The following is a 27,893-nucleotide window of genomic DNA, read 5'->3' as shown; positions in this document are numbered from 1 at the left end:
GGGGTAACGATCAGGCGTTGCAGTGAGCTGTGGTGTAGGTTGCAGACGCGGCTCGGATCCTGCGTTGCTGTGGCTCTGGCGTAGGCCGGTGGCTACAGCTCCGATTCAACCCCCTAGCCTGGGAACCTCCATATGCCGCGGGAGCGGCCCAAGAAATAACAACAACAACAGACAAAAGACAAAAAAAAATAATAAAAGTTGACTGTTTTATCTATTATTCTCTGTTATTCACCATTAAAAGACTTTTAAGTGCTTTTTGTGGAATGATCCTATGGTGGAGATTGAAAACTCTACAAGTCCTTATGGTACCCCAGAATAAAGAGGGAGCTGTACAGGAGAGGTAACTGTGTCAAGCAAGGGTCCATTTGGCTAGTTCCTAGAGAAAATGAAGACATGATTCAGCCATTGCCAAACTGTTGTCTGCAGGGATAAAAAGGAAGTTACAGTCAGCCCTCCATATCCACTGGTTCTGCATCCATGGATACAACCAACCCTGGATCAAAAATATTAAGAAAAAAATTCCAGAAAGTTCCAGAAAGCAAGACTTGAATTTACTGCACAATGGCAAACATTTACATAGCATTTACATTATATTTACTACTACTTACACAGCAATTACATTGTATATGGTATTAAAAGTAACCTAGAGATGATGTAAGTATACAGCATAATATTGGTAGGCTATATGCAAATACTACACCATTTTGTATAAGACAGTTGAGCATCTAAGGTACATTTGATAGATCTGGGGTTCTTGTAGCCAACCCCCTTGGGTCCCAAGGAAAGACTATACTTATTTATAGCTTGATAACATTAGAAATGTGAAAAAATGCACAAAAAATAGTTATCATAGCCCTTCTTCTCTCTGTTCTCTTCCAGAAGGCTTCCCAAAACTGACTTATACACCTTATTTTCTGGGCTCACATAACACCTTGACAACACTCCTACCTGTAATAATAATCATGATATTAATCATAATTTTATCATAATATTATCTTATTTACTGGACTTAGATCTTAAGGAAAAGCATGCTTTATCCATCCTTGCATCCCCATAGCCTAATGCAGGAACTAGCACAAAACATACACTCAATAAATGTTCCCTAAACTAAATTAAATTATGGCAATAATGTCAATAGTTCTTAGAAATGAGAACACTTTACAAGTATATTAAAACTTAGACATAATCAGATTTTTTAAATTAGAATTTTCTAAGGTTAAACAATACCAGCAAGATGGGAAAATTCTTTTGGGATGATCTTTGTATATCTTTGTTCACCTTATTATTAATGAAACACGTGATAGACAAAAAGGTCACTGCTTTCTAGCCAATAGCTTTTAATAAGCTAGTCTATAATAAAGTAAAATAGCTTTACAGTCTGTGAGAAAGCAGAGGCATTATATAAACATTTCTGGTCTTTTTTCTCTGACTAGCAAATTACACTCCTACTCTCCAAGAAGGGTTATTTTATACCAGGCTTTTAAATAAACTGAAGGAGGGCTTGGAAAACTCTTTTTCCTGGTCAGTATATTGACAAGGGTGGAACCATGTGATCTCTGAGGTCCCTTCTTCAGCAAACACTTAATAATTTAAAATAAAACATCCAGAAATAATGTTTGAAACTTATAAAGTCCAATTACCACCCCCACAACAATTCTTTCTTCTCCACATGCACTTGTTTCTTCATTTCCAAACATAAAGTATCAAGAAATCAGTCATCATCTAATTATAGAGTCCCCTAGGCACTCCAGAATGTCAAGAATCAAAGTCAATGTCTGGCCATTAATTGGAAAAGTCAACAAATGTTAGCTATTTTCCCTAAAATGAATAAGTTCTTAGCGTTATGGCCAAAATCAACTAATGAATCTTCTTTTATTTTTTAGAAAACTATTAACTTAATTAGTTTAAGCTGTCCTATATTGAGGAATTACTGTATTCCACCTGTAGTGTTATGGAAAGATGGTCTAAGTTCAGTTATGGAAAGCTTCAAGATCAGTACTACTATGACTTTTTATTAGATAAAGAAACTAAAGTTTACAGCTGAGAAGCCCCTCCCTTGGCTAGTAAGTGACAGTTAGAATTCAAAGCCAGGAATGACAAGAAAGCTCCCACCGATTCTCCCACATAAGGCTGCCTCCCCAAATACTACTTAAAATTAAGGGTTTTCTTTTTCCCTTTCTTTAACATCTGTTTACATGTCATAATCATAGCACTCATCGCCTTGGACCAAATTCACACATTAATACCTAATGTAATCTCAGGGACTATGAAAGGAAAGTAAGCAACATCAGAGAAAGGAAAATTATGGGGGAAGACTTTAAATAGGGTGATTAATGGATATAGAGAAGAGACTCATGGTTGCAAGGAGGAGGAGAGGTGGGGGAGGAATGGATTGGGAGTTTAAGATTAGCAGATACAAACTATTCTACACAAAATGGACAAACAAGAAGGTCCTATTATATAGCACAGGGAACTATGGTCAATATTCTGCAATAAACCATCATGAAAAAAATATGAAAATAAAGACAAAAGACAAAAAACAAACAAACAAAAAAAAGGAGCTACTCCTTTCGAATTGATGCCCCTGAGAGGGGGTCAAATTCCAAACCACGATATATTGAAGTATAATTTACACTGTACAGCAGAAGTTAACACAGCATTGTAAATCAATTACACTTCAATTTTTTAAAAAAATAATTAAAAAATAAATAGGGTACTTAGGGGAAGGCCTCCCTGAAGACACCTTCATGAAGGGAAATAACAGGTTGAGTGAATCTGGCAGGAGGGGAATTCTGACTGAGGAAACAGCAAGTCAAGTTCAAAGGTCCTGAGACAGGAACACATTTGGGATCTTGGAAGAATAACAAAAAGAACTGTGTGGCTGGAGGGGAATAAGCCCTGAGACAGAGAGTGGGGTATGAAGTTGCAGAAGTTGGAGGCGCTAAAACATGAAGGATCTAATAGTAAGGGCTTCCATTGTTTTTCTATGGGTGATGGGAAGCCACCACAATTTTTTGAGCAGGAAAATGACATGATCTGATTTATGCTCTAAAAGGGTGACTCTGGCTGGAATAGAGAGCAAACTCAAATATACCAAGTGGTCTTTCAAAATGACAACGAAGTGAAATATGAGTTTCTAGGTGATCCTATCTCTCACTAAAAGGACTATGCGTATGAGAAATATACTTACTTAATGAGTAAGTGAAATCGATGACATAAAAACAGACATAATGTCTGGTTTTTCTTAAGGTGGGCTCTGCATGACATTTGCTTTAAAAACAGTTTCCTATACAGGTATTATGAAAAAAATTCCAAAAGCTTATCCATGTATTATTTATCGTTGTGCAACTGCTAAAAACAGCATCAGATGATATGGGAAAGTAACTTAGAAATCATTTAAACAATGAACACATAAAGAATATAGACTGTATATTCGGGAAGCATTATATTCCACTTTGATTTCATTAGAAGAGATATTCCAGAATTGAAATACAGAAAATAGCCAAAAATACACACAAAAATTATCTATGTAGCTTATAATTTCCATGGAAAATACAATGCGTAAAGTTGCTATGGAATTCTGCTTTCTGGACATTGAAATTTTCCAGTGCTCCACAGAGCCACATCAGAGTAAAAAGAATAAAAAAATTGCAGCATAATTCTGCAGAGTTTGAATTTACTGACATCGGGATATCAAATCATTAACCTAAAGGATCATAAATCAGTGGAGCTTCCAACTTCCTACTTGGCACTTTTTAAAGAAATGTGTGAATAACAGGAAAATAGGAAAAAGAAAAAAACAACTCAAAGCAAACCACTTAAAAATAACTGGGTATGTCTCCTCTTGTCTAATATTGTGTCAAAAAAGTTTTGATTTTTATATACATTTTTATACTGTATGTAAGTTTATACATTTAACTTAAAATAATTTTTCCATGCTATTAGGAATTCCTACTTCTGGATTAGCTCTAACAATATTCCACTGGGAAGGTAAATATAGTTCACTATTATTATTTTATATATATATATGTACATTTTTCATATCATAAGTAAAAGAGCTTTGAACATCTTTGTGCACAGTACTTTTACATGTTCTGAATGATTTTCTTTGGATGGAACAACCAAATTAGAATTAGCATACTACTAGTTCCAACATACTGTGGTTCTTGGAAAGTCTGAGTTCATGTTTTCGGGTTTTATCAATCAGCAGCTGGTCTCAGACAAAGGAAAAGAGGCAGACAGTCACCACAGTGGCCAACACTGAGTCAGTACTCCCTATGTGCCAGTCCCTGAGCCAAGAACTACACATGCACCATGTTATTAATGCCTCATGACAATCTTCTGGGGTTAACAACACTACCACCTTCATTATACAGATCAAACTGAGGCTCAAAAGGTTACTTAACCTCTCCAGGGTCATATTGCGAATAAGGGTGGTACTATTATTTGAACCCAATCTTCCTTGTCCAAGCCCATGATAATTGTACCAGGCATTCTAAAATGCCTGGCAAATGATTTAGCATTCCTTTTTCCAGTTAAAAAAAAAATGAGCATAAGAATGTGGGACATATCAAGTGGAAGTAATCTCTAGGGGCCTTATGAGGAAAACATAATATAACAGCACATGTGTGGAAGGACAGACTGCTCTGATCCATGATGGTGACTTTGAAATGAGGAGATTAGTGGATTTATTGTAGATACGGATTTTTGACTTTGGCCATTTTTGGCCTCTTCTGCCAAAACAGTTTTCTTCACCTCTATCCCTTCTCCCTGAGTTCCTTCATTATCAAGTCTAATCTCCATAAATCAAGGAATATACCCACAGCCCAGACTCTACCCTGGAGAGACTTACTCCACTTAGCAGCAATATACCTACCATAAAGAGCATGCATTACAACAACATTTGGCTTTCAGAAATATTGTTTATACCAGTAAACACAACAGAGTACTAGAATGTGTTCTAAAAAAGAAAGGGAGAGGTAATCACATAAAATTATAATCTTTTAAATAAGAGGAAATGCTTCAAAGGAAATTTTCCATCTCAAGGTTTGATAGGAAGGGGAGAATTAAGGCTATGGAAAATGATTTGAAGTCCTGTACTTGGGCTTAGAAGGAAGAATTAAGGACTCGAATAATAGCAGAGAAAGCATGGGAGAAATTGCTTCCTGGACAAAACCGTAGAGAAGGCCCCTGAGCCTTGGATAGTCCACTTCATTCAAAAAATCTCAATAAGAAATCTCAAAATCCTGCTGTATAGCACTGGGAACTATATCTAGTCACTTATGGTGGAGCATGATAATGTAAGAAAAAAGAATGTATACATATGTGTAACTGGGTCACCTTGCTGTAGAGTAGAAAACTGACAGAACACTGTAAACCAGCTTTAATGGAAAAAATAAAAATCAATATTTACATGAAAAAAAAGAAATCTCAAAATCAAGGCAATCCCACCCCTAGTTTATCCACAGAAGTATTGCTACATATAGGAGGCTGCTATCATTGTCTATGTAATTTTCTAAACATACAGCTAAAGCCCAAATTTTAGACTGACTTTACAAAAGTTAATAATTAAGCCGGAAGACACAGTCCAAAATGTAGATGCATCTTTGAAAAACAAAAACAAAATACTTTTGAGGGTATACTCTAGACATGCAAAGAGAGCAATGGCGCAGTTGGAAGGATTTTTAGAAGAGCACTGAAGAAAATCTAAAATGAGCGGAGTGATAGCATTCCACTTAATCTGGGCTCTGCAGCCAACCCGAAGCTGCTCCTGGCCAAAGTTTGAACATTATGAGTATCAGTAAGGATAAAAACTTCAATGGATTTAAACTCATCAAATATACTTAAATTCATAGGTCAAAATGATACTTAACTAAAAACAAAACAAAATAATTGGTCACAATGGAGAGAACCAACTCATTATGCTAGAGAATTGGCCTGTTATTTTTGATGCTGAAAAAGTGCAGGGAAACACATCAAGTGTTTCTCCCTCCTCTCCTTAAGAACTCTTATCACTGGGTCACCAAAAAGTAAATGAGAGCAAGTTTCTCTTTGAAGAGCTATTTATTTTTCAAACAGAAAAGGAATGAATGGATCACCATTTTACAAGCTCTAGTGACTTAACAGATTTAAGTCTCTGAACAGCAATAGCTCCAAACATCATAAGAGAGATTACTTTTTATCTTCTGTGTTCACATAGAGTCAACTCTGAAGTTAACATGCTAAGAAGCCTTAAATTAAGTCTCTAGATTTGATGAGCAATTTACAGGTGATAGAGAAGACTGAGGAACATATAAAAGGGCAGATTGGGGAGGTAACCAACAAAATCCAAACTGTGGGAAATCGCAAAGGACAACCAACCTCCTCTTCACCAAATAATTTGGAAAGAAATTCTTTAAAAGGTGAAGAAAATCAGCAGTTTAAAGGAGACTGAAAAAAATCTCCCACTACAGAGCAGTAATGTTATTTGGGTACCAGTTCAAACACACTGTAAAAAAAAAAAAAAAATACACAGCATTTATGAGACAACTGGAAATTTGAACACTTTCTGGATATTGATATTATTGAGGAGATACTAATGTGGGGTCATCATGTTTAATAATGTCATTTTTTAGATATAAAAATGGTAAAAATTATTTTGAGGAAATGATTTGCCATGTAGAATTTACCTCAAAATAGCATGAAAGGTTGGATGCGGACATGGATGAAACAAGACTGGCCATTAGTTAATAATTGCTGATGCAGAGCAATAGATACAGGAGCTTTGGTACATAGTTCTAGCAGTTATTAAGTATACTTGAAATTCTTCATAACAAACAGTTTAAAAAAATGGAGCAGGGACTAAGTTTTATTTATCTGTGTATCCCCAGTGTGCATCATAAAGCCTTCATGTTGCAAATGCTTAAAAATACTTGCTGAATAATGAACTTCAAGAAAGGCAACATTTTCAGTCTCAGTTTCCTTCTTTATAAATGGGAGCAATGGTATTTACCTCCCAGGGTCATTGTAAGGGTTAAAAGAGGAGAAACAGATGGATATTTTGTAAGCCCTAAAGTGTCACACAAATGTAGAGAGCCTTAAGGCTGAAGAACTAGAACTAGAATTCAGCAACCACGTGTTCTGCATGTGTATTCTGACCTTGATTTGTTCCTTACACTGAGCTACTAAACTCATGGATAGATCCCAGCACATTCATTTTCCCCTTAGGGACAAAGTACCAAATGGTAGTGTAATTGCCAAGGGAAAATTATTACTCTGTTCTGAATTATTTCTATCATAAATCCAAAACCAGTCAAACAGGCTCTGTCACAAAAACGACAGGGTTGCTGTACAGTGATGAGAATCCCACATACAAGTGCCCCATAAATCCGAGAGTATCACAACCCTCCAAAGTCATTCTGAATCATGTGTTTAAATCAGAAGTGGGAAGCCAGGCTGGAGGTATGTTGGTCAACACTGTGGAAATAATGAAAATGAGGTTATTTACTCATCCATCAGCTGGAGAAATATCCTGCCATCTATCTTATGTAAATTGTACAACATGTGACAAGCATTTTGTTTTTCTTTACAACATTTTCCATGGCATTAAAGGAAAAAAAAAGTCTTCTCATTTAGTAATGATAACAATCATCCACATTCCTCTTAAATTCAATCATAGCTGCTACTAGCATGTCAAAGAAACAATTTCAAGCAATAATAGTGAATAAGAGAAAAGGGAGAGAGAAGGACACACCTTCTGTTCATGCCATGCATTTCCTCTTTCTCTAATATTAGTAAAAGATATTCATCTTTACTTATGGAGAAATTGAATATCTAATCTAATTCTTTATAATTTAAAATGATATTTTCCTGCCTCCCATAACATTATACCCTATTTGTAAATGAGTTAAAAGCCACTCAAAGCCATTGCAGATGAAACATGGAAAGTAAAAAAAAAATGCTTTTTATTACCAGTGAGATAGAAAAAGGACTTCTACTATATAATTCATTATATAGAAGAATGATTAATACCTTGAAAGATATAGTTGTGCTCACTTGAAAACACCTTCTGGGGAAGCAAGCGAGTTGGCAAGATTTTTGATACTGTGTTCTTTACCAAAACAATGCTGAATGATAACCTAAAGGACAGAGCTAAACAAACCGGCTGAGCCACAAAGAGTACAGTCAGTGGGTATAAAGGGTATATAAACTGTATACAGAAACAATGCTATCAACTTACTTGAGAACTGGTACCAAAATGAATTTTAGATTTGGGAACATTTTCAATTCTTAGAATTAAAACACACTGAGATACTTTTGAAATCAGCTAACAACTATATATTATAACAATAAGTAATATTTGTCCTTTGGGACACTAGCTTGTAGACTATTTATAAAACCTCCAGAGACAGAAGTGAGGAAGGCAATAGCTTCTTCTAATGGCTACATAGCTTCTTATCACTCAATTTTAGCTCCAATTTCCAGTGCGACAAATTTCAGAAGATATACTATTTACATAGAAATATTTAATTAATCTGGATCCCCAACTCAAAAATATATGACCTTAACCTTTCCTTGATTTTCTTTAATGTGGATGGTGTTAAAAAAAAAAAAACTTAGGAAAAGTAATGATAATGATGTTCTGACTCCTTAATGATGATTAGCAATTAGAGGACATTAATGGTATAGATTTACTGTGTTCTAGCAATGACACTCATTAATTTTAATAATAGTCTTATAGTTAAGTCCTTGCTTACTGTCTGAAAACTTATCCCTCATTATCACCTGAAGGAAGTAATTTTTAAAAGTTGAAGCATCAGTGAAAATACAAACAATGCCAAAAAGTGCTAGCTAATTCAGAACAAATATATATGTATATTATTAAAATATTAGCATAAAGATAAGATATATAATTTTTACAAGAATAATAGGTTTAAAATGTTTTATATTTTTGCTAAAGTGATCACATGTAGTTCAACATTATGAAGCTGAAAATGATATATTTTGTAAAAATTAGAAATTTCTCTCTAGTAAGAGAACATCTTGTATGAGTAGAAAATTCTAGAATCTTAATTTAAGGAAAATCATTACCATTATTATTTTATGTACAATTATAGTACAACAATAATTTTCATAAGATTTGCAAATTTAATATTAAAAGTAAAAGCATATGAGAAAGTAGCAAAGTGATTAAAATCTTTTAAAGAATTTATAGAGTTTTAGAAAAATGACAAGACTACTGGGATACTCCATGTGACTAAAATGCCCTCTAAAAACTTATACTTGACACACTTTTCTTTCAAAAGGAAATTTATCTTAGTTAAACTGTCTTAAAATATTTTCCTATGCATTTATCCATAGTTAAATCTGTATCCACTGAGTCTCTAATAAGAAAAAATGAGAAAACTATCAGATGTATACTTTCTACTAATTCTTGTTTCCCTATGGATTTTTACTTGTTAAATTATTTCTAAATTTTCTTGGTTTAAACATTTGCCTTCTATTTTGCAGCCTAAATTTCCTTGTTTCCTTTGTTCCACATACAGTGGATTCAAGACTTACCATCATTCCTTTGCAATCAAAGGGTAACTTGACTACATTAAAAACTTTGCATTCTATCCACTGGAATATTCTTTGCTTATAGAAATCTGAGCCAGTCTGAATTTTCCACTCACTAGGGAATTTGTTTTAATTTTTAAAGCACAAGGTATTCACAAAAATATGTCTTAATATTAATCTCTCTGTGTTTCTTCCTTAAACACAGGGTACCCTTTCAACATACATGTTGACATCTTTATTATAAGAAAGTTTACTCCAGCTACAGCTTTAATCTTTTTCATTACATAATATTAAGTGCTCACGCACGCACACACACACACACAGCCCAACACACAAAGACACTGGATGTCTCTTGCTTACAATATAATTTTCACTGTTTTTTTTTCATTTCATTTATCTCAGTTATTTCAAGCTTATTCTCCACATCCCTGACTCTGTTTTCCTCTGTGTATATATATAATTTTTACTGCTTCTAGCATGCCTTTCTTCCTTATAGGGCCAGATCAATTTTCTTTTTGTTGCCTTATCTCTTTTTTTAAATTATTTTGCATGTCTTCTTTAAATTCTTGTCTCAAAAAAAACTACATTTTTTTCATTCTTGGAAATCACACAGATGAGCATAATTCAATTTTTGGCTTGATGTTGTAGTCCTTCTGCTGTTGTTATGATTCTTAACTCTTATGGTATCTTTCCATAGTTCTGTGGCTTTCAGACTGGTATATGCTAAATGTCACTCTTATTTGAAAGGGTAACCCTATACAGTAGAAGTAATTGCTAATAGGGTGTGGTGTGAGAGTAATCATGGTGAACAGGCTGGATGGTAGTGGTTTACATTTAGTGTAATTGTTATTTTAATCTGGTTCTAATCAAATCAGTGGATCCATCTGTTTAAGGGCATATTTCTGCTCCATAGTCCTATTTCAGAATATGCTGGAGAGCTGTGTGATTCATAGTTCAACCTTGCATATTGAAGGTTCTTGTTAAGGAGATTTAGCATTTAATTGTTTCTCTCCAGCTGTCTCAATTAATGGTTGCCACGCCAACTGCCACATATATTTCTTCCCCACCCCACCACGTCTGCCCCCTGCTTCCTGCAGAAAGTTGAAGTTTGCACATCTTCTCTTTCAGGCCTGAATTGGCGTCCTGTTCTTCCACGTAGAGAAAGATTTAGAAATGTAACCCATTAGGAGTTCCCGTCGTGGCGCAGTGGTTAGCGAATACGACTAGGAACCATGAGGTTGCGGGTTCGGTCCCTGCCCTTGCTCAGTGGGTTAACCATCCGGCTTTGCCATGAGCTGTGGTGTAGGTTGCAGACGCGGCTTGGATCCCGCGTTGCTGTGGCTCTGGTGTAGGCTGGCGGCTATAGCTCCGATTCGACCCCTAGCCTGGGAACCTCCATATGCCGCGGGAGCGGCCCAAAGAAATAGCAAAAAGACAAAAAAAAAAAAAAAAGAAAAAAGAAATGTAACCCATTACACCTCCAGATTTCATTATTCTCAATAAGGCAGCCCTTTCATGGATACACCTTCCATTTTTGTAGATTTCTGTGTCCCATAGAAGCTCTGTAAATACTTTCATCCATTTTCAGAATCCTTCCATATATTGGTCCATAATTCATTTTATTTGTCAGTATTTCTTTTTTCTTTCTTTTTTGGTTATTGGCAGTTGGTGCTAGGGAAGCTGAGAAGTAGTAACACATGTATTACTTTCCCCTCAACTGAACATCTTAAAAAACAGAAAGAAATCAGAATAAACTGGTTCTGCTAATCTGGATCTTGAGAATGCTGTCCTTAAATCAGTGCTCTCATGTATTTCTGGTGGCATAATCATTTTTTTTTTTTTAGATTTTTATTTTCTCCAAGAAACTTTGTCCATCCCCCAGTCCTTCGCAATGGCATTTATTTTTCCTTTTTTTTCCCTCTTTTAAATGGCAGGTTTTATGCTATCCCTGCCCCACCACTGGGAATCAGTTGTGTGAGGACAACCAACTTATTTATTCCCCAGATTTTTTTTTAACTTAGTAGATATTTGTGTTTGACTTGCAGATATTGGACTTAGAGCTAGGGCCTTGGTTGGTAGTGGAAAGATAACATTTTAGAAAGTATCACTTCAATTTCTCATATGCTGACCAAGAGTATAAAGCAAACAAATGAATCAGCATTTCACTTATTAGAAAGAAAAAAATAGATGTCAATCCCATCTATCAGAGTTTTGTTTTTGTTTTTGTTTTTTTGGTATCAAGCAAAGTTTTCTTTAAGACTTTTCAGTGTGAAAAAGCAGTGTGGGAATTTAATTGAAACATTTGGAAATCAATAGTGGGTGAATACCATGTTGATTCTAACTTGATATAGAGATATGATCACTGATATTGTGCTCTAGTAATTAATAATTGTAAATCAACAATTTTTTTCCTGCCACAAACTAGGTTATGTTATACAATCCATTTGTGGAGGAAAAATTTGGTCAAGTATATTTAATTTCACTTGTACACTTAGATAAGTATACTTGGATATTTTCTGATAAATAGTGTTTTTAAGACTACTGTATTTCAAGAAAAAGAAGAGATTAAAATGGTGTTTTTAAGAACACTGTATTTCACCTTATGGACGGCACCACCATCTTCCAGTCATTCACCAAAATGACCAATACAAAGGGAGAGAGGAGGGCACCCGCTCTATGTTCTCTAAGCCTTTTAGAAAACATGGAGTTGTTCCTTTGGCCACATACATGAGAAATTCCAAGACATAAAGGGAATGGACACTGTTCAAAAAGGAATGCCTCACAAATGTTACCATGGCAAAACTGTAAGAGTCCACAATGTAACCCATCATGCTGTAGGCATTGTAAACAAACAAGTTAAGGGTAAGATTGTTGCCAAGAGAATTCATGTGCATATTGAGCATATTAAGCACTCTAAGACAGCTTCCTGAAATGTGTGAAGGAAAACCATCAGAAAAAGAAGGAAGCCAAAGAGAAAGTTACCTGGGTTCAGCTGAAGTGCCAGCCTGCTCCATCCAGAGAAGCTCACTTCGTGAGAAGCAGTGAAAAGGAGCCTGACGTGTTGGAACCCATTCCCTATAAATTCATGGCATTGTAAGTGTAAAGAAAATAAAAGACCTAGACTGTTAAAAAAAAAAGTGTGGGGGGGTGAGTTCCCTCATTGCCCAATGGTTAAAGACCCAGACTAGCACCCATGAGGCTGAGGGTTTGATCCCTGGCCTTACTCAGTGGGTTAAGAATCTGGTGTTGCTGTGAGCTGTGGTGTAGGTCACAGATGTGGCTCAGATCCCACATTGCTGTGGCTGTGACATAGGCAGGTGGCTACAGTCCGATTAGACCCCTAGCCTGGGAACTTCCATATGCCACTGGTGCGGCTGTAAAAAAAAAAAAAAGCAAGAAAGAAACAGAAAAAAACTTTTTCTCTCATTTTTACATCAGCTCTTCAGTTGAGGCATGAAGACTAGGAAAACCAGCAATTAGTTGTTTTAAATAAGCTTGAAATATAATTTCTATTTTAAAATATAGAATATTTTAAATATTAAAAGTCCCATGAAATTTATATTTTAGAATATACACAGACACACACACACACAAACCTTCTCTTCCTAATCAAAATACAAATTGCTATCAACTCAGAAATAAAACATAAGAAGGACCACAAAAAATTGTTAATAGTTAACAAGGAAATTTATGCATTGTAATATTCTAAAGACAAATCCAACAAGATCCAGAAAAATCTCCAATTCAATAAGGCTTAATGGAGAGAAAGAAACATCTGTATTTCTACATATTAATACATTCCTATATAGTTGTGCATAACTAGAGACACATTATATTCTCCAGAGTGACAGGTTTTTACTTTCCGATAGTGTTGTCTCATTAGTGATTTCAATCAGATGAACATGGTTTAAAGGGGATCACTTAAAAAGTGAAATTGGTTGGCAAAGGAAAGATTTTAAAACGGCTTCTCTGTATTAGCAGGTCACTCTAACTAGATAAAGTCAAAATCTGAACATTCTCTATCTAGAGATTTGAAATCAGAGCATACTTCTTAATCCAAAATTAGGAAACAGATTTTCATAATGGCAAAGGATTATTTTTTTGAATTTAAATTTCACAAAGATGCTATCATTTTAACTTTTCCATTTTGATTTCTTCATGTGTGTCTTCCTCTTCTATGTGCACTTGTTGTAGTCATCTTATTTTGAGGCTTCTTTGAAGATTACCCCAAAATACTGTCTACTGCTAACACGTTTGAGATCTATGACCAGATAACTGTGCACGCAGGTATCATTAGAGTATATGTGTGATGTTACTTGTTTCCTTCTTCCAGATGTTTTGCAAAGCTCACCCTAAATTTTCAACATCTTCCATGAAATATTAGGAGATTGTGAGGATATTACCCCAAAGTGATCACTCATTCCTTAAAGCACTGTGTTCTTAAACTACTCTTTAACATTTATATTAAATAAACATGAAATCCTTTAGATCAATGTATTGCATTGGATAAAATGTTCCATTAGATAATTGTGAGATTATAACTCTCTAAATTTTAAGGCATCTGAGAATATTTTGCTAGAAGTTGTAGTTCATTCATATTTTTAATATATGTAGTTCATTATGTTTAATATAATAACTATTACAGTAGATTGCTCATGAGCATTTACTTAGTGAAAAAATGAAATAAATGTATTTTTTAACAATGTTGTTTGAGAAAAAATTAATTTTGTTGTGAATGTTGTTTTTAAGAAATTCCTTGCTCTTAAGATCATGAAGCAGCATTTATCCAGATATATTTTCACCTCCTTTATCTATGTAATTATCAAAACTACTGAATCTAATATTAATGTTCAACCTTCATATTTAAAATTACACACTGTGTATTAGAAAAAAAATTCTAGATTACAATGATATTTGTTAACAAAAGAATACTATGAAACAGAGTTATAGAGAAAAATAAATTAAGGTGAAAACTGAGTCAACAACTTCATCAAAATTGATTCAGATTAAAACTTGAGTTTACATTTTAAACTTCAGTACATTGGTATACATTTCAGTGAAAACCAATTCTGAATAATTTGATTTAAATTGAGGAAAAGTTAAGTAAAAAGGACATATTCTGGATTAACTACTTTTCTAGCCCTAAATGTCTCAATTTAATATCATATGTCTCTTGAACATCATGCAGATCCTGGTCTATCATGGAATGTCATATAACAACAGAAAGAAAAAAAAAAACACTTTCATGGCTGCACCTGTGGCATATGGAAGTTCCCAGGGTAGGGGCTGCAGCTGTCATTCTATACCACAGGCACAGCAACACCAGATCCACACTGCATCTATGATCTATGCCACAACCTGTGGCAATGCCAGATCCTAAACCCACTGAGCAAGACCAGGGATTGAACCTGCATCCTCATGGACACTATGTTGGGTTCTTAACCTGAGTTCACTCAGGAACTCCAGAAAATATTAATATAGCATTTATCCAGCCCAGGGCTACATAGAATGTTTTAATTTAATTTGATCTCATTTAATATTCAAAATAAAACTCTGATGTGGATTCTCTTTTACCCACATTTTGTAACTGAAAAAATTAGAAGGAAACTAAGGATAAAAATAAGTAACTTGCTCAAGGTTAGATTTTTAGTAGAAGCTAGGATTTATTCATATTTAATTCTGAAGTCAATGATTTTAACCACTATAGTTTTCTAAACTAAAAGTTAGACAAGAGAGAGAAATTATTTTAAATATTTATTTCTTAAATGTATTTGGATCTAGGAGTTCCTGTTGTGGATCAGCAGTAATGAACCCAACTAGTATCCATAAGGACATGGGTTCAATCCTTGGCCTTGCTCAGTGGGTTAAGGATCTGGCGTTGCCACGAGCTGTGGTTTAGGTCACAGATGTGGCTTGGATTCCGAGTAGCTGAGGCTGTGGCATAGGTCGGCAGCTGCAGCTCCAATTTGAACCCTAGCCTGTGAAATTCCATATGTTGCAAGTGCGGCCCTAAAAAGAAAAAAAAAATGTTTTGATCTAGATAGTAGAATAATATAAAAACTGAAATTAATAATATCAGTTTTAAAAATCAGCTATGCTAAAAAACACTCTCATATTATTCTGTGGAGAAATTTGCCCATCTCTAATGGCAACTTGACAATCTGTTTCAATGATTTTAACCATGGACTCAATAAACAAAGTTCCAAAAATATATCTTAGTAAACAACAAATAAATAATAAAAAATTCATGTACAAATATATTCTTCAGAATTATTCTTAAGTGAGAATTTTAAGACATTCTGAATTTCCAATAATATGAATATTTTAAGTTATAGTATATATACCCATACAATAGAATATTAGAGAGTACTTCAAAATTATTAAGATAGAGAAATAAAATGCATAAAGATTGAAAAGGAAGAAGTAAAACTATTGTCATTTCCAGATGACATTACAACATTTGTAGAAAACCCTAAGAAAAATATTAAAAGACCATAAAAAATAATAAACTCTGCAAGGCTACAGAATATAAGGTCAATATACAGAATTCCTATACCTCAATAAAGCCACAATTTACTTTTTTAAATGGACAAAGGATTTGAACAGATATTACATAAAAGAAGACACAGAAATGATAATTAAGTACAAGAAGATTCTCAACATTCTTGATCATCAGAGAAGTGCAATTAAATCAGCCATAATAAGATACACTCTATACACAATATAATGGCTAATGTTAAAAAGACAGACAATTGGAGTTCCTGTCATGGCACAGTGGAAACTAATCTGACTAGAACCCATGAGGATGCAGGTTCAAACCCTGGCCTCGCTCAGTGGGTTAAGGATCCAGTGTTGCCGTGAGCTGTGGGGTAGGTAGCAGAAAGGGCTGGGATCTGGCATTGCTGTGGCTGTGGTGTAGGCTAGCAGCTGTAGCTCCAATTAGACCGCTAGCCTGGGAACCTTCATATGCCACAGGTGTGGCCCTAAAAAGTTAAAAAAAAAAAAAAAAGACAGACAATCTAGGTGTTGGTGGGAATGCAAAGCAAATGGCATTGTCATGTACTGCCTGTTGGAATGTAAAGTGGTCCAGGCACTTGGGAAGACAATAGGGTAGAATCTAATAAACCATCTTACCAGACAACTCAGCAATTCCACTCCTAGGTATTTATAAGAGAAAGGAAAACATACATACACACGAAGATACTTATCCAACTATTCAGAGCAACATTATTCATAATAGACTAAAAACAGAAGCAATCCAAATGTTTAAAAAATATAGAAATCTATTTTCATTTTCTTGCTATTACTGCTTAATAAGTATTTCCCAGGAAAACATTTGTATGGGTCTGTAACCTCTTACACTCAGGAGGCTACCAAGTTACCCTGGGGTATCTCCTATAATTATTTACCTGGTGAAGAACAACAGCTCTCTAAATAGAGTTTGTCTTGATTGCCCTCCTACCTGGGATTTGTGCTTCCACCCTGGCTCCCTCATAGTATATTTTCAATACAGCAGCTGGAGTGATCCTATAAAAACATGCCTGATCACATCACTCTTTTGTTCAAACCCCTCACAACAGCTTTCCCTCTCACTCAGAATAAAACCCCAAATTCTTACAAAAGTCTATAAACCCTTACATAACTAGGGTTCAGTAAGATCCTTAAACCCATCTCATCTTACTATGACCTATTCTCACTCCACTAGAGCCACATCTACCTGTTTACTTTCCCTTGAACATACCAAGCACATTCTACCTCAGGGCTTTTGCACATGCTGCTCCTCTGTCTGGAATGCTCTATTCCCAGATGACTCCTTTATTTACCTTTTTAACGTAAATAACCACTCAAATATCAACTGAAAAATGAGTTTCCCTGGCCACCATATTTAAAATAAATGCTCTGTGTCCCTTCTCCAAACTCTCTCATTCTTTTTGTTTTATTTATATACTTTAAAAGTATGTCAATCTGAAATATTTTTTTGCATGACAAATGGACTATAATCCAATTCGCTGTAACATAAACAGAGATTTTGACTATTTTATTCACTACTATTTACTATGGTGTCCATAACAGTACCTCATATACAGCAGGTGTTTATTAAATATTTGTTGAAGTAATGAACTGTCACATTGTGGATAGGCCATTTGGGATTACCATTTTTATATGTGTCTATGTATATTTTTAACTCTGATGTATTTTGAAATGTACAAAACTGTTACTATACAACTGAAAGATATTGCTAACTTTGTATTATAGAACTTTCCATATGGAAATTATTCTTACTAATAAGCATCAAAAATGGAAATAAAAAAGGCTAACCCACTAAAAGCATTTTGAAGTGCTTGCTTCTCATGCTTTTCATTATTTTCATTTTGCCTGTTTATGAAAGATGTTCTCATATCATTTATCTGTTAAGAATACACAATTCATTTTAAAATCATGTACATACTCTTTAGAAACTGATTAACTCATCTGGAAATGAAAAGTAGATATTGAATTATGACATAAGAAGCAGGCAAATAGCTATTGAAAGATTTTCCTATTAGTTTCTATGCATTCTTATAATGATAAAATATAGATGAAGAAATAAAGAACATATGTTTCTACCTTTGAATTTGTCGTATATTTGAAAATATCTCCACCAACATTTACAACTTTCTATTGTTACATGTGATAAGTATTTAGTATATAATTCATGTTTATATTTCATCTCAGTAATAGCTCCTTTCACTAAGAAAATCACTTGATTTTAACTAAACATCAGCTATGATTCTCCAATTTAAAAAGTCTCCATTACTTCCCCCATATGAAAAGTGTGACAAAATAATCTTTCTGAGACCAAATATAATGATTTCAGCATGGCATGAAATAAGTATTATGTCTCTGTCTCTGTCATCCACCTACCTTTCAATCCATGTATCCATCATCTGTCCATCAACAAACTCATTAATGTTCACACTGTATATATAATTTATTGAAATACCCTACATATTACAGTTTCTTTACTGAAATACAAATTTTCATATGGATTTCTCAACTCTTCACACTCTATGAAATAGCTGATAGTCTATCAATGTCAAAATTCAACAGACTGCAGTAGCATTTTTAAAATGGAAATAGGAAACCTGAGAAACTTTACAAAGCTGGAAATTAAAAAGTATGGTAAACTAGGAGGCAAGGGGCCTAGTTGCTCTGCACAGTAACTATATTTCTTTAATAATTTTAGTCTCATTATCAGTTGAAAAAGGGGAAGTAACATATCCCCTGATAGAGCTCGGATAAAGCCCATGATCTGCCCTCAGCTTATGCAATTAATTTCCAAGGCTTTTGCACACTGGGCATGCAAAAGTTATTTTCACTTGAAGTTCTTTCTATGTTGGCATTTCTGACAGCATTCCCAAGAACCCTCCACTAATTGAGAGTGTAAGTTAGCATCCACATAAAACTCTCTGATATCCAATCATTATTCTCCTCAGGGCCTATTAGCCTTACTTGAACTTGTCACATATGGACTGCAAGACTAACATTGTCTTTCTTATTAAAACCCTCTTTATCCCTCCTTTGGTTAGCACTACCACCTGGTAACCTGGAGAATGGATACTGAACTTCTGTTTAATTCACATCCTACTTAGGCGAAGCAGCTAAGCAACCGGAAACCCCCGGCTCCCTACATTTAGAGGCTCAAATCCACTGCACTCCAGGCCTTGACCAGTTTAGCAAGGAAGAACTCAATCTGTGATTTAAATGTAGTCTGATTCTGTAGGGCCCCTTGCTACCTCTTAGCTTCTGAGTTGGCCTGTATTCATGTCTTTAAAATACTTTAAATAGGTTTTGGCACAGTTGCCGCAAGTCAAGTTTCCCTAATCTGATGTTTTCTTACATCCGAAGTAGTGAAGGCCTCTTCACTAGTACTCCATTCCACATAAGGACATTTGAAGCATTCCACACAGAAGAGTTCAAATTGCAAGCAATTAAGGGAGAACATCATGTATTTCAAATCATCTCCCAAGACTATAAGATTTGCCACATATGCAAAAGTGCATGTTATTTTGAATTAATCACTCACCTTTATTGCACAAAATGTTGGAAATAAATTTCCTTCCCTTTAAGCTCTTCCCCAAATTATTATCTCTTCAAATATAAAAATGGAATCTTACATTTCCATGGCAAGGAGAAACCAATGTAAAATATCTATTTTTCATTACCTTTGAGTTTCCTTATCAAGACAGCATTGCTATCTTAGGTAAATAACTCTTGAAGCCTAAAATAGATTTTATAAGTTCTAGGAGAAAAATATGAGTGTTTCTTTACATCATCATTGGCTGATTAGCATATTTGTTAAGAAAGACTGCTATCAGAAAAAGCCCTATGAATCTCTGTTTTTGAGAGCAAGATTTTACATATATGTAGGTCTTTGTGAAAATTAGACTTTTACATAAGCAGGGTAAATGCCAGAGGATTCATTTAATTTTTCCACAGACTAAGTCGACCACAAAACACTGGTTTTCTTCTTTCTTATCGATTATTTATTGCTGAAAGAACTACTTTTCCTTCCTTTTCTTTTCTTGCCTTCATCTTTCTAAGTTCCTGAGTTCCTCAAAGAATTATCACAGAATAACCACAAAAGCAAAAGAAGCCTTCTTCTCACAGTTAACGCTTGCCCCGGTAGCTCTACTATTCCTGCCTACTTACATTGTCAATAGATGTACAAATTATTCTAGGTTTAGCTGACAGACTAGCCTACAAGAAAATTCTGCCTTGTCACTCATGATGGAAAAGTACTGAACACCTTAGGACTCAGCATGTGTATGTATGGTTGATGTGTCCCAGAATATTCATTTAAACATAAAGGTGGGAGTTCCCATTGTGGCTCAGTGGTAATGAACTCGACTAGTATCCATGAGGATACAGGCTCAATCCCTGGCCTTGCTCAGTGTGCTGTGAGCTGTGGTGTAGGCTACAGACATGGCTGGGATCCAGCATTGCTGTGGCTGTTGTGTAAGTCAGCAGCTGAAGCTCTAACTCAACCCCTGGCCTGGGAACTTCCACATGCCACATGTATGGCCCTAAAAAGCAAATAAAATAAAATAAAATAAAATAAAATAAAATAAAATAAAATAAAATAAAATAAAATAAAATAAAATAAAATAAAATAAAATAAAATAAAACAAAAGGTCCCTTAATTATATACGAATCCTCCAGGAGCTTTCCAGGCTTGGGAAAATTTCTAAGACACTGAGATTATGAATTTTGTTTAAAGCTATCAGACAGCATATCTGAAACGGTAACATACTTAATAACAGGATTTTTTTAAAGTGTTTTTGAACACTTACAACTGAATCCCTGATGTCCCGATTGTGGAATGATCAGCTCATGATACTAGGACCCTAAGAAACTCACCCTCACTGCTGTGAGGATGCTACTCTAAGGACTTTCAGCTTCATAGAAGCACCCGCCTATCTAAACTGACGCCATAAATTCCTTCTGGGCCTCAAAAGCAGTGGTTTTCACATTGCTGTGCATATCAGAATCACGTGGTATGCTTCATAGAATGTAAACCCTTAGGTAGTAGTGGGAAGATGCAATTTTTAATAAAATATCTCAGATGGGGTGGTCCTGATGAAGGCGGTCTCTCAGCTGATACTCAAAAAGAAGCAGTGAACCCGAATACGCAAAAGATTTCCTGCAAGCAGCTGAAGGGACACCTCAAATTCATGAAAAGAGAAACACTAAGATAATGCTATCACAGTGCAGGAATCCAATATAAGAGGAATGTTCAGATTTTCATGCTAAAATCATGTTACAAATATTTATTCAAGTAAAGTTGGTGTTATAAATGACCATTCTGGAGAAAGCTCTGACTAAATAATTTAAATTATCTGTGAACAGGAAAATACTTCAAACTCTCAGGAAGTTCAGAGGGATCCTAGAGAAATTCTCATGAAATCTCAGGCTTAGGTTTCAAAATAATTAGAAAATCCAAAAAAATCACAATTTTGTGGCAAGTATGACAAAGCAGTACTAACTACAATGTGAATTACATATTTGTTTTAATTTATGAGACGTTAAAGAGCATGTATATATATATATATATTCATTCAAACAAATTTGCATTTGGAAATCTATATTATTTATTCTTTAAAAAAAATGGCTTATGCAAATCCATGTAAGCCACAAACATCACCCACACTTTTATAACTCAAGAGTGCAGGCTGTTTGCTATGAAAATGGATCAAACCTACAGAATGATGTCAAAATATCTCTCTTCTACTTTCTACTCAGCAGTCTCAGACATTAGATATTAATATTAAAACATTTTTACCTACAGAGCTGAAACACAAATTTGGCACCAGAAGGTCATAAGTTTGCTTTTGATATAATGCAGTACAATTTATACGTCTCCAAGAAAGTTTGCCTCAAGAGTCACAGGCCTGCCCTTAATGCTCCAGGAGCTTTGTACTTCTCAGAAGTACTTGGTAATTATGGTGGCTCCCCTTAAACCCTTATGCCAGGAACAACATCTGTGACTCCATCCTCAAAAGTTTTCTAAATATAGCTCAAAGGAACATGTTACCTAGCTCTCTAACCTTGAGCAAACCAACCCACGCCGGTAGGAACAGCGTGGGTTAAAAATTCAGGAATACACTTTAGCCTTTTACTGGGTTATCATAGAAAGAAAGCTGAAGACTCTCAGCTCATTACAGTAAATGTGCCAAAAGTGCCTTCCAACTCTTTTTTAACATTTACTGTGACAAAGTGTTGCAAAAACTAAGACCAATGTAGAGGCCTCTTGGATATGAATTTTTAAGTAATTGCATGCAGAAAGATATAAAATGAGAGGGCTTCAAGGTGACTTTTTTGTATATCTCAAGAGAAGCTTTAGCTGATAATGACAAGTAGATAATTAAATCCCCAGCCTCGTAGATGTGAGAAATAGTGTGATCTTTTGGAAATGGCCACAAAGCTCCTGAATGGACTTGCTATGAGTCACTGCTCAGAGCACAGAAAGATCTGCCCTGGTCAGAAAGGCCAAAAGGATAAATGTGAGCTAATTTTAATAACCTCTGGCCAGTGGCAGAAGATTGGAAGCCTATAGCCAACAGTAAATCTTATTTTGCAATAAACAATTTTATCACTTGCAGGATTTCATAAATATTTAATTGTAATCCTTTGCACACACATTCTAGTGGCTTAACAAAAGATAAATAAGAACACAATCATACATAGATACTTCTCCGAAATGAGTCTCATATAAACAGCTAAGAAATCACGCCTGTCTCCCTGCCCACTGAATACAATATTAAAATCCATTTTAATCAGTATTCCCAGGATTCTATTATTAATAATTCTCATGATTTCATTACAAAACACAACTAAGGAAGAAAAATATTTATGCTTCAGATAATGTATTACTTTCAAAAAAGAAAAAGGCAGGTATTGAAAAAATTCCAAAACTAAATATCCTTCGTGAAATCAGAATTTATAAAGCAGTAGACAGTGTCAGAGGGATCCAGGATTTTTAATCAGGTATTGCATAGCAGTATTCAGGTGAAGTGAGATAGCCCTGTTATCTCCTTAACAGAGTGGGAAAATGAGAACAAAAAGTCCAGTCTGCCAAGGTCTTTCTTATGACAGGTTTTGAAGTCACTCCTTCTCAATTTTCCCTACAAAAGGTTAGCACATTGCAAACATGCAAGACCCACACAGAAAAAGCTACTTGTCATCTAGCCTGGGTCAGGATGCAGTTGCTTTTTAGGCACATGATGCTCCCATTTTCTGCAGTGAGTGAAGAAATACTGAACATATGATTGTCAATAGGAACTTTAAACAAGGACTAGGAGAGCCATCTAGCAAACATAGAACTTTTAATAAAAACTATGATGGATGAAGTCTCACAAGGAGTAGATTACTACCACTCAGTTTGCAAACAGTGTGAAGGCAGTTTTAACAAGCAAGTCCTGAAATTCAGACTTAGAAACAGAAGCCATGTGTAAGGGTAGTTTTGGGGTATACTCATAATTTGCTTCTTTAAGCCATATTTTCACTGGCTCATGAACTGAATTTCCAGTTCTCCTAACCTATCTCATATTTATAAGCTCTGAAGCAAGTTGATAACAATGTATTTATTATTATACAGTCATCAGACATGTATTAAACACTACTAATGATGGCTCACTAAGTGCTTAGAGCACTGCTAAGTGTGACATTCATAATTTCCAGATACAATTCCTTATGCTTGTTAACAAGACACTATTTTTTTTTTTTTTGCATTTTTAGGGCCACACCCGTGGAAGTTAACAGGATAGGTGTCAGATCAGAATTGTAGCTGCTGACAGCCACAGCCACAGCTATGAAGGATCCAAGTCGCATCTGTGACCTACACCTCAGCCCACAGCAACACTGGATCCTTAACCCACTGAGCAAGGCCCATGATTTAACCCACGTCCTCTTGATACTAGTTGGAGTCATTACTGCTGAACCACAACATGAACACCAAAGACACTAATATTTTAAAAGAGATTAAGTGCTATCTTATTTCTTAACAAAATCTGCAAACCGAGTTGTTAAGATTCTTACCCTTGTTAAGGGTTTTTAGGTGATCAGATCCTTAATGGGATAGCCTATATAACAGAATGTCTTAAAATACGCTATGCAGGCTAAAAAATATGTTATGACATTAATAATGCAATAATTTAGCATATGTTCTGCATAATTGAATTTTCTAGGAAACTGGTGACAATAAATAAATCAGTGCAGTAACTGCCCAAGGCAAGGGGGGTGGTGGTGATGATTATGATAATGATGGTGATTTATCTCTAGAACTCTTTTGGATACGAACAAATGTTCCAAATAATTTTCATTTATTTTGACTATTTTCAAACAAACTAACCACATAGGTCCAGAATCCAGTGATACACACCTTTATAGCTTTTTAAATTCATACTCAGAGCATGTTAATAGCTTTAAATACCAAATCCAGAGGTTATTATTTTTCCTATGGCAAATCTACCAAATTTCCAGTTTCTGCCACATATTAAGCTAATAACTTCAATAATGAGTTCTTACCTTATTTAGATGTCAATTCCACTCCTTCTCCAATCTAAGTTTTAATTAATTTGTTGCATGAGCACTACTGTGGTAACTGTTCTCTTGTCCTAAGTCCATCTTTTAATTTATATCTTTTCCTGCTTTCATTTTCTCACTTGTAATGAATTTCATAGCAAATTTAGATCCTTCTAATGTTACTTCCTATATGACGAGTTCTGTAAGCTTTCTAGACCACATTCATTCTTTAGTTCCCAATGCTTTCATAATATTTTATTCATAGAACTTACAGAGTGAATACAGTTAATTTTCTGCACTGTATTGTCCCTACTAGACTATAACTCACTATAAATAAGAGATGCATTTTGTTTATTTTTATATCTCTCAATCTAGCAAAGCTTCATCAAAACAAAACTTGAAACAAAACATAAACACTCAACAGAAAAAAAAATCTAGGCATTTTAGTCACTAATTTCAAAGTTTGAGTCATAACACAGTGACATTTGCAAGGCAATTGGTTAATTTATTCCTTATACAAAAGTAATGAAAACTATAACATGTAAGTGCAGAAGCTGTACCATTTTCTGTATAAGTATGTACCATAAAAAATGAGGAAATAATATGACATTACCAAAACCCATGTACATAAAATTATATCCAGAAACACCCAACATACTTAGAGCATGATTTGGGAACTTGAATCAGTGGGAAGAAATAACCTGTTTGGGTATTGGAAAGCCCACATTTGAAAAGGTATTAATTCTTTTAAGAAAATAACTTATAAATCCAGTGCATATTCAGTCATAATTGCAGCAGGATTTTTAATGGGTTTTGTCAAACTGATTCTAAAATCTACATTAAAGAATATGTAAGATTTTGAACAAGAATAAGAGAAAAAGTTACCAACCACAACATACCATAAAACTAAATTAATTAGGTAATATGTTACTAGTGCCAAAAAAGAACAGAGACCAATTAAACAGAATTGAATCAATTTCCTAAAATATAAGCATTTGCATTAATATAAAGATATCATTTCAAATCTGTGAATAAGAAAGCCCTTTTCAGCAAATAGGATTAAATAAGTGATTACGAATGTATAAATGTTAACTATACCACTCTTCCATTCTAGACATAGAAGGTATTAGAGAAGCAAGACATGAGGTAACAGATGTAAAAAGAACATAGATTTTAAACAAAAAATTTTAAATATCTTCAAAATGTTCAGATAGAGAAGGTCTATAGAAGTCAGAATGAGAGACTAGAAAGTTACAAAAAGAATGACTTGACAAATAAATTAAGAGCCTTTGGGATGATGAAAGATACCACAAAGTTAAAAAAAAAAAGACATAATAATAAGAGAAAATACTGTAAAGCTGTACACTACAAAACAGATTTATATCCAAAAACAACCAAAATACACAGGAATATAGAGTAGGAAAAATATCTCATCCATCTTCTATTAGGTTTTTCTTTTTCTTTTTTTTTTAACCAGGAAATAATTCACGGAAGAAAATAAAATACAAATAGCAAATTTACATGAAAAGATGCACAAGTTAATTTAACTAGTTCTGTAACAACTTCAAAAATTATTTTTGTTGGAGTTCCCATCGCGGCACAGTGATTAATAAATCTGACTAAGAACCATGAGGTTGCGGGTTCAATCCCTGCCCTTGTTCAGTGGGTTAATGATCCAGCGTTGCTGTGAGCTGTGGGTAGGTTGCAGACACAGCTCGGATCCCACGTTGCTGGTGGCTCTAGCGTAGGCTGGCAGCTACAGCTCCGATTAGACCCCTAGTCTGGGAACCTCATGTGCCGCAGGAGCGGCCCAAGAAATGGCAAAAAGACAAAAAAAAAAAAAGTTATTTTTGCTGCTAGACTGTCTAAAACGTAAAAGATGTGCACCCTATTAAAAGGTCTGAGGGAATCTAGGATTTCTGTGTGGTTAATGGAGAGAGGGTTCAACTGGGAAACTCTTTGGAACACAAATTGTATTAGTTATCAAAAATTTTATACTCTTTAAACCAAAATTTCACTTGCAGGAGTCAATCCTCTAAAAATGCATATGTGTATGACAAAAAATTTTTCAAGGGCACTTAGTGCAGTCTTGATGATAATAATGAAAAATTAGAAACAATAGAATAAATCTCCTCGGACTCATTTTTATAAATGAGTCAGAGAACAGAGTATATTTCTGTTCATGTAAAAAAAGCTTAAACTTTATGAAAATGTAAAGAAAAAAAGTCTGGAAAATAATATACCAAATATTAATAATTTTACCTGTGAAGAGAGTATAAGTTATGGGAGGTCATGGAAGGAGTAAAAAAAGAATTTCTTACATTGTTATGTCTCTTTTGTTTTAATCAGTACAACTAGAATGCATTCAGGTGGTTTTTCGATATTTAACAAACAACCAGAAAAGGATACCTAGAATATGTATACTTAATTGCACAAAAAATAGTGGGCATGAAAGTTTATAGTCTGAGCAATTCATTCAACAAATATATGTTAGCAAAATCCTGTACCAAAGATCAAGATAGGCAGTAGTAATATAAGGATGAGATAAAAGCCCTCCTCTAAACATCATCCAAAAATCACAGGGACCCAGAAAAGTAGTTGAGCTACAAGGTGACAATTGCTAAAATACAGGTTCACAGGATGTCACATTATTCTTGGTGGGGAGGACAGAAATGTTGGGTCAAACAGTGAAATGAAAATTTTTTTATGTGAGTAGTAATATTCACAACAGACAAGGGCAGTGGGAAGGAATTTCACAAAATGGGCAAAGTCACCCTGACCTCAGGTCATAGACTCTTGAGTGTCACTGTTTGGAGTCGAATGTCACTCTCCACCACTCTCTTAAAAGTTGTTCACCCTGAACTGACACAACCCCTCCTCAGCTTCCATGTCTCAGCTATGACTAGCTGCAGAAACCACACCCACTCTATAGGTTTACTGAGAAGATTGAACAAAATCATTCATAAAAGCCTCAGTAAAGTACCCAGAACATTCATTTTGATTAAGTATTTGTTATTCTTCATTTGTTATCTTTAAGAAGCCAAAAACGAGAAATGTTCAGGAGATTGAACGATGGTTGATACAGGTTGGTGCCAAAACTCTGAAATATTTACTAGAATACAATGAAATATGAATAACCCTTAACTCTGAAGAGTGCAAGGTGTTTTCCAGTAAATGCAGAATAAATCTAATTTTGTGTTTATTTACTTCACTGCTAATAGGAAAATTATCTCACCATCAGTAGAACAAATTTCAATATATATTCAAGGGGATTTGCATATTTTCCTGGTAAA

General features: G+C 34.7%; 1 protein-coding gene and 1 pseudogene across 1 annotated transcript in view; one reads left to right on the top strand and one right to left on the bottom strand.

Annotated features, from left to right (window-relative positions):
* The window catches only part of TRHDE (thyrotropin releasing hormone degrading enzyme), a 382,857-nt gene that overhangs the window by 56,669 nt on the left and 298,295 nt on the right, over positions 1–27,893 (bottom strand). The window lies entirely within an intron of this gene.
* Positions 10,339–12,634, top strand: LOC125131606 (60S ribosomal protein L21-like; annotated as a pseudogene).

This window comes from Phacochoerus africanus, chromosome 7 (genome assembly GCF_016906955.1).
Source record: "Phacochoerus africanus isolate WHEZ1 chromosome 7, ROS_Pafr_v1, whole genome shotgun sequence".
NCBI lineage: Eukaryota > Metazoa > Chordata > Mammalia > Artiodactyla > Suidae > Phacochoerus > Phacochoerus africanus.
Note: the sequence above shows the minus strand (reverse complement) of the source record. Positions and strands in the feature narration are given on the sequence as shown.